Source organism: Simochromis diagramma, unplaced genomic scaffold (genome assembly GCF_900408965.1).
Source record: "Simochromis diagramma unplaced genomic scaffold, fSimDia1.1 OVJJ01000466.1, whole genome shotgun sequence".
Taxonomy (NCBI): domain Eukaryota; kingdom Metazoa; phylum Chordata; class Actinopteri; order Cichliformes; family Cichlidae; genus Simochromis; species Simochromis diagramma.
In genome coordinates, this window is record NW_024387287.1 from 167,828 (window position 1) to 173,423 (window position 5,596).

The window sequence follows — 5,596 nt, forward strand, 5'->3', positions numbered from 1 at the left end:
TGAGAGACAAATGTTGTTCCTTCAGTATGTTGGCATTATTAAATTTGGCTCAATGCTTACATACATGTGTAAAAAGCAAATGTAGGAGCTGTGATAACTGTGTCTGATAGAATGAAGAGTCGACTGATATATGAAATATTCCTTTATTGGGTGAGAAAATCAGACCCTGTCATAACTGCTGTAAGTCACACAGAATAGATATCAGAGCCTTAAACAGGCTGACGTCTGCTAAATGGGTCAAACTGGGCAGAAAGTCTACAAACACATAACATCCTTATAGAATATGATGTAACACTATAGACGGGATAGTGTGGACCTGCATCCAGAACAGAGATCCAGGCAACAACCCTGGATCACCCCAGGGTTGCTGCCTCTCCCCCCTTCTGTTCATTCTTTACACAAATGAGTGTCGCAGCAATCTCACAAACAGACACATCCTGAAGTTTGCTGACGACACAGTGATCGTCAGTCTTCTAGTGGGGACGAGTCAGGCCATGGACAGGTTGTAGATGATTTTGTGGATTGGTGTGATGAGTCCTTCCTGTCACTAAATGTGTCAAAAACTAAAGACATGATTATTGATTTTAGGAAGTCCTCTTATAGCTCATCACCCACTATCATTAAAACTGCCGATGTTGGGATCGTTGAGAGTTATAAATATCTAGGTGTGGTACTTGACCATAAACTGTGTTTTGAATCTCATGCTGATGCCACTAAAGAAGTTCAACAAAGCTGTTCTTTTTAAGGAAAATGAGATCTTTTAACGTCTCATCTGAGATGTTGTCTTTGTTTTATAGAAGTTCAAGATGGACTTTTGACCATTTACAATAGAAACGTGCTTAGAAAGGCTCATTCTATTATTAACTGTGTGAACCATCCACTTCACAGTGAGTTTGAGTTGTTGCCTTCCGGCCGCCGTTTTAGAGTACCTCCGAGGAGGACTAAAAGACTCCAGGTCTCTTTTATCCCTACTGCATCTTGTCTCCTTAATGGCAAATAATTGTCCTTGAACTTTCTATCATTATTATTGTCATTATTGTTTTATAGTATTGTTCTGTTTATTTTTATCCTCCTGCTGCTAAACTAATTTTCCCTTGTGGGACAATAAAGAAATTGAATTGAATTGAATTGAATTGAGATCAACTTAGCTCAGAATATATAAAGCATATAAACAGTTACAGCAACATGATGCAACAAACACAGCAGCTACTGATCCAAAATACTCAAAGCTTCATAGAACTGGAACCAACATTTATTTTAGCTCCATCCTGCTGCTGATACAGACTTTAGGTTTCTGAACATTAAACTTGTTGCTGCCTTTCATAGTGTGTAACTTGAAGGCCCTGAGTACTCTGAGTACTTTCTCCCACACTGGAAACACTGGGATGATCACATTATTTGAACATTACCTAATAAGACTGATTCAGCACAGACAGTTATGTTAAACTTTCCTAGCAGTCCTTCACAAACAGGGAACAGTCTGTCTATTCTCTCCATCTGTCAGCTGCTGCTGGAGAACACTTCAGATTGGGACAGCCTTCGTAGCGTCACTGTGACAATATAACATATCTCACATTAACAGTGCAGTGAATCCTGCTTGTGCCGTGATGTTCAGGACTGCAAACCGAGCAGCATCACTGACTTTCAGCTTGTTGTGTTTGTGGATATATGACTGACTTTAATTATCCATAAATCATCACATCTCTGTAAGATTAAGGTCGACTATTGTATTATTATATTTTAAAGGCTTTAAAACCAAGTTAACGCTGAAAGTACAAACATCACTAATGTCACATAACTTTGCCGACATGTGGCCAACAGTAATGTTTTAATGTTCCTCATTATTCAACATTTGCACATAACTAAGTGACATAATATTCAGTACTTACTTTTCACAGTTTACTCTTCGGCCGCTCTGCTTCTGCCGTCTGCGGCAAAATTATCCACACCACTGCCGCACTATGAATTGAGGGATATGTTGTGCCACGAAGTCTACACCTCCACAGGGAAATGAAGGACGCATTTGATGGCCGCATTTCGAGCAGCCTTTGAATTGGGACAGCCTTCGGCGCGTCGCTGTGACATAATCGGCTTTAAAATGCGGCCTTTAAGGCTGCAGACCCTGAATTGGGATACAGCCATCCTGTCCAGTTTTAAGTTTAAGCTAACTCTGTTCTGGATGCAGGTCTTCTCCGTGGGTATTATAAAATCCACCCACCAACTCAACCGATAACTGGAGAGGCATGCTGGCTGTTACACTATCAAGACCTCACATGTTCAGAAACATTAAAACACTTTTCCAAACAGGCACCATCTTGACAATTTTTTCAGATACTTCAGGCATATTGGAACATTACGCCACTACATTATTGCATATGAAAACATTTAAATGAAAAAGTACGGTTTTGAAGCTTGACTTGGGGATTTGCATTTTTGGGCAAAAATTTAATTGATATGTTTGGTGTTACAACCTGAGTACTATTCTTTATGTTCATACTGTATCAACCTCTCCTATGAGTATTATTATCTGCTAATGACACTAAATCTGTCAATAAATCTGACAAAATAAATAAATAAATAAATAACAGTTAGAAGCTATCAGTGTGACATTAAATTAGTTATAAAGTTACTTTTTGTGAAACTCTACCTCCTCCACCCTCCCTCTCACTTCAGGTGGAGTACCGCCTCCTTCCAGGAAGCAGCTAACTTGTGTGTCTGTGTTTAGTGTCCAGGGGCCTGTTCTTCGTACCTCGCTAAGTAGGTTAGCCGGATGAGATTGTTGACGATTTCGCGTGATCCTGGATCAGTCGGTTCCCCGAAGCTCATCCGGGACTTGCTGTCATAGCAACAGAGCCGTAAGCGTAAACCTGTTCGGGAGCAGGTTTACTTCATGTAAACAGGATTAGATCGCGGCCACGCAGGTATGTCCGCTTCATTTATACGAAAGCAACAGCGATATTCCACCACTGTGTCACCATAAATAACTAACATCAATGTAACTAAAGATAATGCAGCACTTGATCCTTTTATTGATTTCACACAGATACATACAGGTCATTTCCTAAAAAAGGGAAATGTACTATTAACATTCTATTACATGTATGTGATTATTACAGATGTAATTCATATGTTAGAGTAGTAATAGTAAATTACTTCGTGTAATCAAGATGAGAGACCACGGCTATAAAAGCGAAGGTGGATTTGGGAAGTCTGTCACAGCCATGTCCTGTCCGTATACGCGAGCCACCCATTGAGGGAGGTGCAAGATTGATAAGGAGAGTCCTCAGAATCCAGCGTATATTGTGGGATAGACAGGATCCTTTAGCTCAGCGCGACAGTGTGCTCATAGAGAGATATCGATTTTCCCGTGAGGGTATTATTCACTTAACCAACTTGTTGACGAGGGGGTGCAGGACCACCACCTGTCTTTGTTTGCTCTGCCCTTTTCTTGGTTGCTGTTATAAACAAACAGATTATTTCAGGGTCTCTTTCCAAGAGACGAAAAGCAATATAAGTGGTAAATATTACCATTCTGTAGAATATTCTTATATTCCACTTTTACTTGTTCCCATGTTCTAGTGGGTCCTGTTGTGGCTCTAATGTGAAAGAGGATATAATATAACAATATAATGTAATATAATATTGGATAATATAGTGTAATATAATAAATCTATAAATAGGCTAAATAATAAAGTGACTGAATAGTGGCATTGTAAAGCGCTTTGGGTGCCTTGAAAAGCGCTCTATAAATCCAATATATTATTATTATTAAATTACTTACGAGTTTGATTTGTCAGCAACTTCCTGCCAGCCCTCTCTCCTTGCTTTTGCAGCCTTTGCAGTGTTCCCTTGCGTTCTGATTAAACTCTGAAACTCCTGAAATCCCTCACTCAGGAGTTCTTGCTCTGCTGCCGAAAAATACCGTGCACGCCCCTTCGACATTTTCGCCGACCAATCAGAGGGTTGCCGATCAATGTTTCTACTATCGATGCGTAGCCCCTTTTACGACACTCAGTGATGTCACATTACTTGATCCAGCTGTAGTAATCGTCAACAGCAGGTGTGTTCGGGGAACCGGATTAGCGAGCTCACGGTTAGCGCGATGATTTGATCTTGGATGTAGTGAGCGACGTACGAAGAACGGACCCCAGGTGTGGAGTGGAGCTTGTTGTCGCTGTCTCTGTGTGAAGAAACTGTAAGTTTGCTTTGTTTCTGTCATGTTCCTAGGTCTGTTGACCCAGCATTTTAAGTTTTAGTTTATTTGGATGTTGTTTATGTTTAAGTTCATTTGGTTATTAGACTCCTTGTGTTTTCTTCCCCTGCATTTAAGTTTCCCTCACCCTTTGTGTTTCATGCTGCGTGTCTTATGTTATCAAGTTATATATTGATATGTACATGTATGACATGTATTATCATGTCTGTCTCATGTTTCCTGTTTTATTTTGAAGGAGTCGTGTGTTCTTTGTTCGTAGAATTTAGTTTCACTTCCCCTGTCCTGTCATTAGGCTCATGTCAGTCAGCTGTTCTCCCATGTGTTCCCACTTCCCCTAATCACCTCCTGTGTATTTAAGTCCTGTGTTTTCAGTGTGTCATTGTCAGGTCGTCTGCTGTTCATGCCACATTTTCCATGCCGTGTTTCCAAGTTTCATGTCTAGGCTTTTCTTGTTGTTTATTTAGTTCTCCCAGTTTAGGTTGATGTTAGTTTACTTCAGTTTGCCTTGCCCTTTCTTTGTACCTTTTTTTTTACCAGCCTTATTAAATGGCTCACTTTTTGTTAATATTCAAGTTTTCTTCCACGTTCTTTGTGTCTGCATTTTGGGTCCTTCTCGACAATTCATACAGTCTGCCCTCACCAGACTGTGACAGCTTCCTCCTCTAACAGTTTTTCTTTAGGAACTTTAATGTTTGTTCAGTTCAGTTTGATTTCTTCACACAACAAACAAAACCGTTGTCTCTCCATTAAAGTCACACACAACAGTGAGATGGTTTTTCCTGTGTGATTACTTGCTTGATTGATCGATCAAATCATTGAATTCACTTGTGCTGTGGTTTGAGTCAAATAAAGTTCCTTCTGATGTGCATGTGTTGAGCAGCATGGATCAGTGTGAGGACAGAGAGGAGGGAGCCCCTCCCTCTAAAAGCACTCTGTGTGGGGAACATGAGAACCAGACCAAAGCTCAGAGGTGAGATGACCATCTCTAACTGTCCATGACTCTTCTCCATGTCACAGCTCAGCACTCACATCACTGCTGCATCATTATTCACAGGAAGAAACGTAGAAGGAAAAGGAAACGTAAAACTGAACCTGGACCTGGACCTCCTCCTGCAGAGAGGTAATGTGTGTGTAAATGTTGTTGTGTGTTTGTGAATAAATCCTCCATCATGTTTAATGTCAGCTCAGCTCTGTTTCACACACATGTTCATATGTGAAGCGGTGTGTGTTGGAGTGCACAGCAGTCAGAGTGTAAAGAGTTGTTGTGAGAGGTGTTTCTGTAATGAAGAGGCTGAGTGTCTGTAGGACTCCAACTGCTCCAGCAGGGGCTCCTTTGTGTTTTGCTTCTTGTGTAGGGACTTTTCACATCTGTCACTCAGATGT

The 5,596-nt window shown here is 40.7% G+C and overlaps 1 long non-coding RNA gene across 1 annotated transcript in view; it reads left to right on the plus strand.

Annotated features, from left to right (window-relative positions):
- LOC120716265 overlaps positions 1-131 on the plus strand; it is a 10,820-nt gene extending 10,689 nt beyond the window's left edge. The window contains exon 3 of the long non-coding RNA XR_005691857.1: positions 120-131. This is a non-coding gene — a long non-coding RNA (uncharacterized LOC120716265). The remainder of the gene's footprint in view (positions 1-119) is intronic.
- Positions 132-5,596: the final 5,465 nt, after the last annotated feature.